Genomic DNA, 13,300 nt, shown 5'->3' with positions numbered 1-13,300 from the left:
TAAAATTAATAGGATGCTTATCTACAGAAATGAAACTTTGTATCTTATTAATCCTGAAAGAATTAAGAAAGTTTCTTGTATAGTCCTCAAATAGTTTTTTTCTGTAATGCATTTTTCTTTAGCAACTTCAAAAATATGTGACAATCAAGAGATAAATTATTTTATCAGTGCTTATTTGTGATGGCTTTGTAATGCAACTGTATATTTATGAATTGCCAAAAAAGTCCTGTAACTGTTAGGCTGATAAGATCATGTTGTGATATGTAACTTTTACTTTGTGTCTTAGGTAATTTATGGGAATGGTGTGAGCCCGCAAACAAGTGTGGCTTTTAATATCCCAAATTAATATGTATGTACTCTGAATTATATTTGAGTCTTTAAAATTGCACGTTACTTGTATCACTGTGCTGTTTCAGAAATAGAAAAAAACATGATCTAAGAAATTCTTCATGTAAAATCTTCTTAATGTATCTTTGATATAAGTGGATTTCTACCAGGTATAATTGAATATGGGAATATATGGAATAAATTTTTAAAGCAGGCATGAATGCTTATTTAACCTTCAAGTGAGATTAGATAACAAGTGGTTGAAAAGAAAACGTTCGTCGTTGACACAATTTTTTGGGATTGCTGTTGATTTCTAATGCTTGATAGATATAATTGCATATCACCTTTTTCCCCTTTATGTGCACTTGTTTGAGAGACTCAAGGTGATATGCATGGGAAGATTTTGTAAACTTGTTGCTGGTAGCTGGAAGCCAGATGTGGAAAGAGTAAAAATCAATGCTTTTATTTGACAGCCAGTAGGTAGCCACCTGCTCTTGAGAGGTTTTGTCTTGGTGTTTAAGTAGTGGTGATGATAATTCTGAATTGTTGTTGCTACTATCAAATTGTTTTCAATAAGTTTATCCTGCAATAGTATTTTACCTTCTGTAGTATACCTGGAACCCATGTCTCTGAATTTTGTCATTTTTCAAGAAGCTTGTCTTTGCTTCTATATCAATGCTAAAACATTTGGTTCTTGTTTGGTACAGCTTGCTCTGATTTATGGTTAGTATCAAAGTGATGTGAAGGATATCAAACAGACCCTGAATACCTTTTGAGCTGTCTGGTTGTATTCCTACCCCTAACATGCTAAACGGAAAAGCTGGACAAATAGTAGAAGGGAGAGGTAGCCTAAAATGTTGCTATAGGCCAGTGGTGCATGAGTCTGATCATTAGCATGCTGCATGGTGAATTTCCTTTCATCCTCAGTGAAGCCATTTAAGCTGCAGAAGCAAATAGAACAGCAAACCTTGTAGCAGACTCTTCTTTTTCAGAGAGGGGGATAGAGTGAACAGTAAACATACTTTGATCCTGTATTTCAAACTGACCAAAAAAGTGTGAGTTATACACATTCCTCACTGTAGGGTCTAAAAGAGTGCTAATGAATAGGTATGTATGTATGTATATATATTTGAAAATGTCTGGGTTTTGAGTGATATTTGAGGGTATTAATTCATGCATCTTGCAAAAGGGATTTTTGGTTGCATACTGATGTCTGAACAAAGTTATTTCTGTCCTGCTATGTTTTTTTTGTGCAAGTACATGCTGCTTCTTCATATAATGTGCCAATGCACAGCTCTACATATAGGGATACTTGGTTCACAGACACAAAGATCTGTATCTAGTAAGACAGCAGAAAGGACTGGTTATATTCCTTTGGCACACCTGGTAGGTAAGGATAGAATTAATTAACATAGTTTTTTGCTAAAAAGTGTGACATGCCAGCCCATGACAGCAAAAAGTGTTTGTTCCTGATGACAGTCATTCTCTTTCTGCTGGTTCAGAAGGCTTCCCTGAAGGAATTTTAATTGATCTGCACTTACCCAAAATAAATCAGAAACACTGCTGTATCCTAGAGATTAAAGCAAAAGAGAAGATATTGGAATACCGAGTATATGATTTTTAAGGTTTACTTTGAGATGAAACTTGGGAAATGGAGATGCTGACCTGCATTTATATAAGTGTTGAACTGAATGGGAACATATGGATGAAGTTAGACTCAGACCCATGAGACCAGTGAACAACTTGAGAAGCAGAACCTTGCTTTGTAGCCCTCTGCCCTGGCTGCTTTGGGACTGGACTAGGGAGAGGAAGGCTACTGCTGCTTTACAGTAAGACTTTGCTACCTCATTTAATTTGATTTTTTTTCAGTGGTGATGCTGTTTTGGAAAAATCAATCAAATTTATTAAAGTAAAGTACAGAGAACCATGGGATTTCACTTTGGTGTTCAAAAGGATCTAGCCTGTACTTCAAATGCAACTAAGACTAGACTCCTGTGTACCTAATGCAGTAACTCTCATTACTGTGAGTGGTGAATAGATAGAATAGATATAAAATTTGTTGAATTAGCACTAACATAAGTAAATATACATGGAGATAGGATTGGTCATCCTGGTTCAAACCTGTGTCTGTCTCCAGTGATGGCTGTCTTCCGAGGATACCTCCACCTTCCTCTTGACTTAGGAAACATCCTTGCATAAACTGCATCCTTGGGAAGAAGTTCACAGTTCACACAATTTGTGGAGAAGAAACTCCCATTTTTCTTCTGAATGTAGCTTTTATGCGGTAGTTCTTGAGTTCAAAGGGTAGGGAACATACAATATCGATGCAGTCTTTCCATCTTCAGACGTTGTTGTTTTCTATCATGCTCTTTCTTAAGTCAGCTTTTTTCCAGTCTGGATATTGGAGGCATACTGAATTCTTCTTCATATATGGAAACTGTTTTAAGCCTTTGATCTTGTATCTTTTCTCCTCTTACCTGTTGTAATTAGTTCTGGTTTTTTGTGTCCTGTGCTGGTCAAGAGAGGGGAGCACACTTTTAAAGATAGGGGTTAATAAGTGGCAGATGACTTGTTATGCTTTGTCCTTTATTGTTTTCTAAATAATTTTTAGCATTTAATTTATAGATTTGACTCTCATGGAGTGGTGAGTTTTACATTTTAATGAAGAAATTTCAATGAGACCTATCTATCATAAGCCTCAGGTCTCCCTTTCTTAGCAGTAAAATGTAGTACAATAGAGAGCTCTTTTGTTTAACAGAATATTCAGATTAGAGTGTTTATCAATACTGGCTAGGCAGGATGGTTTATAGTGAACCTATGCTCAACAAATTGGGATTTTCTGCTGGATCCCAGCCAAAAGTATTCACAGTGTCTTTGTGGTACAAAATAAATAATCAATATTATGAAATAATCTTTTAACTTGTACACTTGCTTTTTCAAAGAAATGCAGTCTTGTTATTATGAATCTCAGAACTGAAGCAGGTGACTGCTCTAGGGGTAGTGACTACTTCCCATGTCTCATACAAAGAAAGAAAGATGTGAAAAGTGTGGGATTTTTTCCTAGGAGTGCAATACATGTGTGTAAGGATGACACTGAAGTGTGTTTTAAAGAGATGGTTGTAATACCTTGCAATAAAACACAATGTGGATGCTTGCACTTACTGTGTTCCTTTCTCTTTTTACCCTTAGATAACTTCAAGTGAGAGTTAAGGACCTTTTGTCCTCATCTGCCACAGCTGTGACAGACACTTTTGGAAGGAGGACCACTTGAGCAACAAGGAAAAGACCTTCCCAGAGCACAGCAAAGTGACAAAGTGACTCTGAAGAAATGTAAGTGATTTATAACTGAGCTGTAGCTATGTTTCTACTGTGGATTTATATGCCCTGTGGGAGGAATACAGTACCCCATCACTGAAACATATTGCTTATAGATGTAAAATATGGTTTAGGAAAAAAAAATTGTGGACCATGCAGAAAATACATACCCTTCTGATGTCTGTGATGGTAAGCTATACTACAATTTTTTTTTTCTCTAAATGGCAATTTTTAATGGGATTGAAGTGCTGTAAGGATCAAAAAACTAGTTTTCTACCATTTTCTACTTATCTAGACTTTGGTCAATTTAGATACGTAGAAACTAAGTAGCTGTATCTCAGTCATTCTAGACTGTGCTTACCCTCAGGAGAGGGGCAGGCATCTCCAGAGGCCAATCCATCTCATCCTGAAAGCAGTGCCTAAGGAATGCAGCATTGCTCGCTGAGTAGCTTGTGTTCACTGCTTAGCTTTAGCCTAAATGTCCAGTGGATACTTTAACCTGGCACATCCCTGTAGGATGCAGTGCCAGCTTCTTTTCTCCTCCCCACATTGTCATTCTCCCTCACGCAGCATGTGTAGCTGTTTGTAAATTTGGAGAATGGATCAGACTGAAAATAGCCAATTATTTGTTTGGTTTTGGTTTCAGTTGGGTTTATCCCAGCCTTCTCCCATATGGCTGTCCAGGGGCTGTCACTGGTACAAAGGGTGACGTGAGTGGGAATTAGCAGCCAAAAGTGTGCAGGAGCACATGATAGCAGCTGTGCTAGTTTCTGCTGCTTAAATTCCTTGGTGAGCAATAGTCTTAGACCTTATAGATATTTTTAGTGCTTTGCCATTTATAAGAGTTAAAAAATATGTGAGGCACCCTTACTTACTATTTAATGGGGAACTACTGTTTTGTTGTGCACTTCATACTGTGATAGTGCTGTCTTTTGTGTCCTTTGTAAATGAAAATTCTGATCTCCAAAACCAGTAAATGGTCATAAGTGGCTAGCAAGTAAGCAGGTGTCATGCCATGATTTATAGTGCAGGCGTGATGCTGTATAATTCATACATGCATACATAATTTCTGAATTCTGAAGATGGTAGCCTGATTTTGTGTAGCGCCAAACATGACGTGTGGGTTGGGTGATATCCAATGGTTAGTGGCTGGACTAATTTAGGCTCAAGATCCTTGTCTCCTGAACAGTGAAATGCTAAGTAACATTTCATTCTCACAGTAAATACCAGATGGGAGGATGTAGAGAAGACAGAGCTAGACTTCTCTCATTGACACCTGGTGACAGGATGACAGGCAGTGGGTACAAACTGCATACAGATTATTAAATGTTTCCATTGAAAAATAGTATAAAAAAGCTTCCTTATCTTGAGGATGGTCAGACATTGGAGAGGCTTGCCCAAAGAAGTTGTAGATTTCCCATCCATGGAGATACTCAAAACCCACAAGGACAAGCAGCCTGCTGCATCTGATCCTGCTTGATCAGGGGTTTAGATTCAATGAACTTCTGAGGTCTCTTCTAATCTCAGCTATTCTATGATTTTGGAGGTGTTTATAGGTAAGCAAAATCAGAAATATTCTGCTATTGTATGACAATTTTTAATTTCTTTTTTCTATTTTGAAATATTTAGTTATTCAGTTTAGTATTTGACTTAAGTTTTGGCAAAAATGAGATATGGCAGAATTTGCAAGCTTTCTAAAATGTGTTAAATTATATTTAAAGACTTGTGGCTGTAACTATGAAAATCACATTGAAGCCTGTGAAATTATCTTTTAGCTTTGAATTAGCACCAGGTTTCACGTGTTGTGAGCAGTCACATGATGGGGATTTTAAAAGTTTAAGAATAGCATCTTTTCCCCTCGATCCCTGGCAAGAATAATACATTTTTAGTATCATTTTGTGCTTGGGAAAAAAACAAGGCAAAACATAACTAGAAACAAACTCTTGCTGGTGAGCTCCATTAATTCACAATAGAAATAGCTGTCTTCCTGAAGTTTTTTTAGAGATCAATGAGACCTATAAAGTGACGTAAGAATTTCATTATAAGCTATGTTGTCAGATACTTGCAAATGGCCATTCTGGGACAGTCCATACTTAAAGAGGATGCCAGTATAAACGTTTAATGACTGGGCAAATGTACAGAGAGACTTCACAGATACCCTTCTATCTTCTGTGAATGTGTGATTGAGGGACTTGCTTATGTTTTCAAATACTTAGGAGCAAGGAACCCTCCTCTTCAAATGTCAGCTTTCTTGAATTTTAACTTTGATTAATTTCGCAGACTTGTTCTGCCCACAGTTTTGCTATAGCCTGAGTGTCTTTGCAAAAGTTTCTGTGAGATGTGTGTATCATTCCTGAAAATGGGAAAAAAAACAGTCAAAAAAAAGGTCTATGACCTCTTCTTTGCTTTTGAGCAAGGACTTGGAATTTGAAAGGGAAGCTTTAATGGGTTATAAGATGTGTCTTTTGCCATGCCTCTGAATGTCTGTCCTTATTGCACTGAATTATAAGCTTTTGAAAATTGCTGCTTACTCATACACAGAAGAGGCATATTACTTTGTCAGCATATTCTGAAAATAGTCCTTGTATATCCTTAATCTTCTAGAAATGACTGAGTCTGTCCTGCCTTGGAGATCAAACGCTGTATGACATTTCAAATTTACAGATCCCCTGCTATTTTCACAAAAGGGTCTTGTTTTTTTAATTTTTCTGGGACAGTGTATTTTGATTCTTACACTTGATGGTAATTCCGGTTTTCTGTATTTTATGCTTACTTTTCCCAAATGCTATTTGAGAAGGATGTCAAGAATGGGATTAATTTCCCATGATGTTAGCCATCTAAACCTATAGGTGGTATAAATCTGAGCTGGTCACCATAGGCTTCTTTAGTCAGTGAAGAGAGATGGAGACTTCCAGGGGGGGATTCCCATAGCCTCTTTCTATTTCTGTCTTTAGATAAGACAATTCCTTCTTTAGAGATGGCTGTTTCTTGTCACTCGCAATAAAAGCAACCTAAGGTGACTGGCACCAATTTAGACTTTTAACTTTCCTATTAAATATTAAGACAGATACATTCCTTCTCATGTGACATAAGAGAGACTTAAGAGGCAGAAATGTTGTCACTGACATTCACAGAAACATCCTGCTTTCACACTGGTAAACAAAATGATTTTAAATTTTTTTTCTTTATTGTTAAGGTGATATGCACAAGCTTATTAAAAGGACATTTTCCTTATCTCTTAAACATTGTGTGTAACCATTAACAATGAACTTCAAATGCCATTTTAATATTAACTATGAAGTATCAATAAATTGTGGGTGTTTTCTGATGTTTGGGTTCTAGGTTGAGAAATGCAAATGTTTTATGTTTATGTCATTACTTAATTTCTAGTAAAGTAATAAAAGTGATGTATCATGAGATTCTGGCATTGTTGCCTTTTAGATTGCAACAGAAGATTGAAAGAACCTGGTGCTAATATAACAGACAAAAATGCACTTTTAGTTAATTTAAGAGCAAGAATTTAGGTGGCTTTCCATTTGAAACAATTTGCTCTACCACCAACTAATTTTGATAATGTGTTATATTAAATGAGATTGTGATGAAATGCTGTTTTCCATGTGTATTGAAGTATTTTAGATTTTCTTAGTAGTTTAAACTGTTGTCTGTACTTGAATAATGGCAACTGCATTGGCTAACCCAGGATAACACAGCACCTTCTTCAGTCCCACTTCTCCTGGGTAAGGGCTGTATGTGGGGAGCCCTTTCTTGCCAAGGAATAGTTGAATGTGTCTAAAAGGCATTAGAAGTAAAGTATGCTGGCTCTATTTGCTTTTTAGCTAAAATGTGGGCATATGACATAGAAATTGTGGCACAATTTATTATCAGATGTCTTTTTATGTCTAATTGCCATATATTTCAATTATTACCTGGAGGAGCTAGACTTACCTAGACTTATACACATTTATAACATCACTGTGATGAGACTATGGGCAACAGTTGAATATGCTTCAAAGGTGGTCTCAGTTATTCTTGTCCTGTTGTTCAGAAATGCACAGGACTGCTCATGGTAAGTACTGTTTCTGTACTTCCACTCATAGTTGACTCACTAACCCTTATTGGGGTGTATAAATTTTTCTCTTATGTATAATTTTGCTTTCAATATTACATTTTGTATTAGAGGTGTATATTTCATTTTGCTTCCGTCCTTTCACTGTTACTTAAAGTGGTATATTTAGTACGGTATTGCATAGTAGCTGCATGTATGTATTATAGCTTAAAACAAATACAGCAAATACAGCTTACAGAAAATACTGATTCCTGGAATAGACATTTGGCTGAGGAAGCACTTTTTTTAAAAGTTTTTTTTTTAAAGAGTGTTGCAAATTGGCCTAAAGAAAGTACTTAGAGAATAGAGACAACCTCATGTTAGTAATTTGTAGTTACTTTCTCTTTCTCTGTCTGCTCCTTCTAATATTTGCACAAAATAACTTTCACCAATGTTTGTATCGCAGTATCACTAAGTTATGTGTTCTAAACAAGAACAAAATATTTCCCTTAGAAACACTGTTACATCAGTACTTGCTGGCCGAGATTCTCGCTGGTAAATACACAAAGCTTTACCAAAGCTGGCAAGCTGTCTCTTTGTAGTTGAAACAAGTTTTATAGGCTTTATTTTTTTTCAAGCCTGTAAGATTGTCTGACTTTATTTGGATGGTGTTTGTATTATTCCCATTCTTCTGCAACTTTAAGAATTTTTAGTTTTGAGTGGAATTTTATGCATTATCACAAAAAACCCAAAAGACCCTAGTTCTGAGAAAATGAAAAGAGCAGTTCAGGCAAGGTGCCACTAAACAGCGGATGTTTGAGTACTGAAGAACTGTGCCTATTTTTATTGAACTGTGCATTTTATGACACTTTGTCCTGACCCTGTTTGAGGGTTAAACTGAGGAGATCCAACAGTCTGAGAATATCTGGGTTCAGTGAATGAATCTGAGTATAGAAACCTGAAGAGTATCTGTTCAAGAAACACATTAATGACTGCATCAAAGTTAACAGAACAAGTATTTTCCACAGCATAGGCATCTAAGTCAGCAGGGGCTTTTTAATAACAGAAAATTTCACATAGGCTCAATCCCATTCCATGCAGAAAGTGAATCAAGTTCCTTTCACACTGTTATTCTGACTCAAAATTTAAAAGCAACCTGAAGTTTCAAATAGGGAAAAGGGAGAGATGTTTTGACTGTTGCAGACATTTTTAGAAAGCATAAATATGTGCTGATAGTTGTTCTAAAACTACCTATGCGTTAATCATCTTGTCTCAAGTTGCAGACAAACAAGAGAGAAAAGGAAAGTTTTTGCCAGCATATCCTAATTTCTTCAGCCTATATAAGATCTCTTTTCTCTAGAGGACTTGGGATTAGATTCCAGATTGGAATCTAATTTGAATTGGTTGAGAGCATCAATTGATTGGACTTCATGCCATTCTGTCAATTTCATTCATTTTCTGCTTTATGAGAGGTAGAGTCTCATTACTTCGATTTGAGAGATCTTTCCTGTGGTATAAGTGAGAGAAAGCTGGGTGATAGGCTGAATAAGGATGCCAGCTAAGCAGATGACTTTTGCTAAAATTACATTTTTGTGGAGTCTGGTGTCCTGCATGCAGTTACAGTTCCCTGGCATTGAGCTGTTCAGGAGCTGGAAATACATTTTTAATGGAAGAGAATATTCTTCATAGAAGATCCGTAGATGTTTCTAGAATTACTGTCTGTTGGCAGACAGCTGCAGTGTTACCCTTCAGAGGTGGAGGCATTTGGTTGGTAATGAAGGGATTCTTGTATACAGCTAACAAAGCATGGGGACATACTTTGGGACATAAGTCATAACATGTAATAATATTAATAATACACTGCATCTGAGGGTTTCACAGAACTTTACAAAAGACATCAATGAATTGATATGATCTTAGCCTCCTGTGAAGTACTGCTAAGATGGGTGGGTTGAATGCAGAAATACCATATCATTTTTATGATAAGTTGGTTACTGTACCTTTGCTGCACACAGGTAATTCAGGAAGTTATCAGTATTTTCCACAGGGAGCTCATAAGGCATAGAGAAACAGATTGACTTGGTCTGGGCAAACAGTATCTCCAGCATAAGCATTCCAACACCAAAATCATCCCAAACAGCCTGGCTGTTTGCAGTGATAGTTGGCTCAGGCTGCTGGATCTCTGCTGATGTACAGCTTGAAGTGCTGTGTAATACTACAGAAGATAACACTGTGCAAACAGTGCAGTTGGAAGCTGGCCATTTAGTGTAACAATTTCACAAGTTCTGATATGCTGATGCATGTGTATATCAGAAAAGCAGCACATTTTTATATGTTAAAACCTCTAAAGTAGGAGGTATATTAGACAAAAACAACTTTTCAAGGGCAAGACACAAACACTATAGTTGAAAAGTAAAGAGCAGAAACCATCTGCTATGTAGTATGTTTTGATGAAAACACACATGATGGAGACCAAAGCTAATTAAACAGTTATTCCACTATGCAATTTAGGGTTTTTAAAATAATCATATTAAAAAAATTGTTTTGGAGAGACAATTGTAAAAGGCACTTTGTGTTTTGCCCCTTCAGCGCTACTGCCTGTTTATAGCTGCCTTTGGTACATCGTTCCTAAGGACCAGTCATTCACCTCTTGTCCCTCCTGTTGAAGGAGATATCAGTAGTACCTTAAAAGTGTTCTTTAATATTTTTCCTTTCTCAACCTCATATTATGAGTTAGTGAAATATAAAATTGCTTCTCTCCTTTATCTGTAGCCACAAATGAAAACATGTAGGTTCTCAACTGACACAATTTTGGCGAAAATCATATTTTTAAATAGAAACCAAGTATGGGTTATGCTAATAGGACCTCATTTGTAATTTAAACCGAAGCTGTTAACATTCAATAATGGAGCCATACATCAAGGAGTTTTCTGCAAAAACAGAAAAATACTAATTCTTCATCCTCAGATCTGCAAATCCAGACTGATGGGATTTCAGCCCTTCATCTTTTACTGACAGGCGGCAGCATCAGTGGAATAAACCTAAAATTTGATCCCCTTTCTCTCCACCTCCTTCCCCTAATTTTACTCTGACAGAGAAAGAATCACAGTTTTAGCTGGTATCTTAGCTCATGGGAAAAAATGGTCTGTCATCAGGTCTTTTAGGAAGAAAGAGCTCTTCAGTGGAGCAGTTAAATGGTATTTTGATTCTCAGAGTGCATCTTATACCTGTAGTTTTGCAAGATATGATAAATGGTTTCTGAGACATTATTGAGAGCAGAATCAAGGTCATCAGCCTTCCCCCAAGATGTCAATATCTCTCAGTCCTTGTTTTTGATGAAAATGTTAAACATGGGGGAGATGGGCTCCAGATGGACTATCTGAAACTGTGTACTCATATGAGCAATCCCCAGACATATGTTAGTACAGGATGTACTTCTAATTTTTCACCTGCAAAAATCAGTGACTGATCAAATTTTTCTAGATAAATTTTAATTGATTTTGCAATAATTTGATGCATGCATGTTGAAATTTATCATTCTTAATCCCCTAACATGCATACATTACTGTAGAGTCCTCTACAATTCATGATGAAATAGAAGCCTTTGGGTATTTTGAAGTTGAGATCTCCTGTGTCTTTGGAGAAATTCATTTTGAAGCCCTACAGCTAAATTACAAAGCTCTTCATTGTCTGCCAATGAGTTGCTCCTGTTCTTGAATTGGCTTATAAAGCTGACTTCTTGCATATGGCTGAAAATACTTGTCTAAAGAAAGAAAATATATAAATCTATAAATCTGCCACTGCAAAAGAAATTAGCCATGGAAAACAAAAATAACATGGTCTTATACCTAGAACAAGAATGACTGCCATCTAAGAAGGCATCAATTGGCTTCTGCAGCATCTCTTAGTATTTTAGTTCAAATCAGGACTGCACTTGAAAAGTATCATCGAGTTAGCCTCCCATTGAACCTTCCTGATGATGGAGCTAAACAAGGACAAGTGTTTGAAGAATAGACCAAACCTGTGCAGTAGTACAAAGTGAAATCTCTTGAAGCACATGCCACATGTGTGTAACGTGTTCAGTTCCAGCTGTTCTATTGTCCAAGGCCATTTTTGTTGGGCTCTACTATTTCTTAATGCTGATGTTTTCTTAGTTACAAAAGACCATGGGGATCCTTGTCATAAATAAGTCTGTAAAAAACCCCACCCTTTCATGTCTCTGAGTAATGTAATAATTCCACTTTTTGCTCAGTTGGTTAGAGTCTGTAATTGTAGGGGTCTGTTCTGTAATTAAAATGTTTTCATATAATCACATGTACTTCTATGACCAGTGGGATATTTTCATTTTGTGTGTTTAAAACTGTGCTGAAGGAAAAACAGTTTTTACCTAGTCTCTTTCCATTGAAGCTATCATTTAAAGGATGTGATTGAAACTATAATTTAAAGAAGGTGATCTCACCTTCTTTATTCAAGTTTCTAAGGGAGACTTGGAACAGATATCTTAAACAGGAGAACTAGATGACCAGTGGAGGGCTGTGATTTTCAACTCCTGTTGCTATGGTTATATGATAAAAAAAATCAGTGGTGAAGTTATACCTTGTTCATCAATAGTTAGGAGAAAAAATGGAAGTTAATACTGAAGCCAGACTTGATAATCTTCTCATTGTAATCTTCTATAGTTTTCTGTATTGTAATAAGTTGTGTGTGGGTTTGTATGTGACTGTAGGTCTTCATTGGGCATTTATACATGATTTATGAGCTCTGGGCTATCAAAGTCTTTGCTTTTGGCCCATCAGCCAATATTCTGTTCCTATGGCATTATGTGCTGAGAAAACGACTTCCCTGTTCCTGTGCTCTTCAAACTCAGCCAGCAGTTACTTTGGTAGCACACTGTAAATTACCAAGATGATGCTTCTGAAGTGCCACAGGGGCCAAAACTAAAAATCCAAATACTATGTTACTATGTTTATCAAAAGCCAGCATATGTTTCCATTGTAGCCTACTGTTGAACAACTTAAACTTCCACTCATTTTAGCATTATTTTTAAATGATTGTTCTTATGTAAACAGCTGAAAATTTTTCTGCATTTTTCCTGCTCATGGATGGAACTGGAAAGCATGAGATGTAAGGAAATAGGCTGTTTGTAAATATATGTAAAAAGATACCAAGGAAAGGGAGAAAAAGATTTGGTAACAATTTAGGGAAACCAGTTTGAGATCAACTGGATGACAAAAAGGCATTAGTTATGAAATACCCATTAATTCTCAGTAGAGTTAGACCAGCCAATATAGGATGGGGCATTCAATACTTAACACCAACTGATTTCATTGATAAGATGATCAAGGTAAAAATTAAATTTAAAAAAATGGTAAAGTGACTTTGTAGTGTTTAGCACAACATTGTAGCTGCTCACCAGGCTCAGCATAAACATGGACTCTTCAAAATTCTTAAGCCATTGCCTTATAAAGCTGTAGGGGCAGTCCTAAACAGATTTTCAAGATGTTGAAATGTTGGCATAACAGTAAATTTGTTAATGTTGAGCTGCATATTTAAAATATTTTACTCATTGATGGATACAGCACTTTTATTGCCATGGCTTATGATTAGTATAAA

The 13,300-nt window shown here is 36.4% G+C and overlaps 1 protein-coding gene across 4 annotated transcripts in view; it reads left to right on the top strand.

Moving 5' to 3' along the window:
• The window catches only part of FOXP2 (forkhead box P2), a 398,888-nt gene that overhangs the window by 57,618 nt on the left and 327,970 nt on the right, over positions 1-13,300 (top strand). For all 4 annotated transcript variants that reach the window (XM_054272498.1, XM_054272517.1, XM_054272526.1 and 1 more), the window contains exon 2: positions 3,517-3,657. The gene's annotated coding sequence lies outside the window, so the exon portion shown is untranslated. The remainder of the gene's footprint in view (positions 1-3,516; positions 3,658-13,300) is intronic.

Source organism: Melozone crissalis, unplaced genomic scaffold (assembly GCF_028551555.1).
Source record: "Melozone crissalis strain CALT ecotype California unplaced genomic scaffold, PUWL_Pcris_2 ptg000004l_1, whole genome shotgun sequence".
In the NCBI taxonomy this organism is placed as follows: domain Eukaryota; kingdom Metazoa; phylum Chordata; class Aves; order Passeriformes; family Passerellidae; genus Melozone; species Melozone crissalis.
Note: the sequence above shows the minus strand (reverse complement) of the source record. Positions and strands in the feature narration are given on the sequence as shown.